Source organism: Acanthisitta chloris, unplaced genomic scaffold (genome assembly GCF_000695815.1).
Source record: "Acanthisitta chloris isolate BGI_N310 unplaced genomic scaffold, ASM69581v1 scaffold19750, whole genome shotgun sequence".
Taxonomy (NCBI): Eukaryota; Metazoa; Chordata; class Aves; order Passeriformes; family Acanthisittidae; genus Acanthisitta; species Acanthisitta chloris.
Genome location: NW_008652407.1, coordinates 22,220 through 23,918, shown reverse-complemented (window position 1 = coordinate 23,918; position 1,699 = coordinate 22,220).

Below are 1,699 nucleotides of genomic sequence, written 5' to 3'. Positions count from 1 at the left end.
CCTCGAAAGGGTGTGACTCCACCAGACACTGTCCCTAATGCTTCTTAATCTCTCTACTTCTTCCTTGGGCTCTGCCACCAGGCACAGCAAACCATTCACCTGCTCACAGCGTATGCAGGTGTGACTCACACTGTGCTCTGAAACTAAGGCAGACCGAGGCTCTCTGTGCTCAGTGACCTGCACAGCTGAGTCCTGCACGGAGAGCTCTGTCCCGGTTACAACATTCCTCCCGGGAGCAGCAGCAACAGCTCTCGCTCGCGCAGATACCATTGCTGGGACCAGCTGAGTTGCGGGAGAAAAAAAAAAAGAGAATGTAGAAACAAAGAAAGAAAAGAAAGCAGGGTAGCCGTGCCCGCTCCTGTTTACTGCTCCCGCTCGCAGCGCTCCCCGGGGCGCTGTAAATCCCCGCCAGGCTGTGTGAGCCTCCCTCGGGCAGCCCAGCTCAGCTCCAAAGGGCCCGATCTCCTAGTACAGGGAGGAAAAGAACTACTTAAATAAAAAGTTGTTCCTAAAACTTGCAATAAATCTAAGAAGCAAGAACCAAAACTGCTTAAACTGAAAAGCAAGAGTAGTTCCTGTAAGACATAAGCACTAGACTGGGAAAAGCATCTAGCGATGAACGAATCTGCATCATCTGTGGCACAAAAAGCACGAGCTAAAAGGGCCTTTTGGATGTCTGAATACTGTGATTCTGATCCTCATAAAATAGAACATACTTTCTATTATCTCTAGAGAAATAGAACTGATACACCCTCTGGCTAAAAGGAAAAGCTATCAATGCTTTGTTACCAGGATTAGTCACAGGCAATGATCAAATTACTAATGATCTTTCTCTTTTTGATGCCTAAGCTCCATTTCTATTATTGCCATTGAGACTGCACATTTTCAGCAGGGGAGAACAGCCCTGTAAGTGATGGTACATGCACAAACCTTGTTATTAGAGGGAGAAAAAGAGACCAAGTGCTTATGTGAGGAAAGACACAAGATTATCTACTATGTGTAAACATATCCACAGCAAAACATGAGAAAAATTAAATGCAGAAAATTATCCATAATACTAATGAGATGGTGTGCATGCTGAGGCAATATTTCTTGTTGCTAATTGCTTAATCTTATACCTTTTGTCTAAGGACATTGCCTGTCGCCATCCCTCTGAGTGAGTACCTGTCTTTGGGGAGTATTTCTAGCCAAGAGAGTTGTTTTAGCTTCATATGAATTATTCTTCTTTATTGACGGAAATATGATTGGATCTCTACCACACACAGAAATAAAATCCGCTCAATATAAAACAGTTTACTCTCCAGAAGGTATTGGTTTAAGAATGCTCCAAGGGGAAAACTAATGATTGAAGATCAGCAGCAGAGGGGACAGCTCAGCCCTCCCAGGCCTGAGGTCAAGGCCACAGCAGGCTCCTCAAGAGGAGGAAAATTAAGACACTTAAGAATTTTCTTCCCCAAAACCTCTTCACACTACGAGGGCATAAAGACAAGTATTTCAGAGAATGAATTGCTGTGAAATGCAGCTGCTGTGTGTGCACAGTCCTTGAACAGACAGGCCACAAAGAATCATAGAAGAATCAATCAGGTTGGAAAAGACCTGAGACCATCAAGTCCAACCTATGACCTAACACCATCATGCCAACTAGACCATGGCACTAAATGGCACATCCAGTCTCTCCTTAAGCAAAGAAATTGTGTCC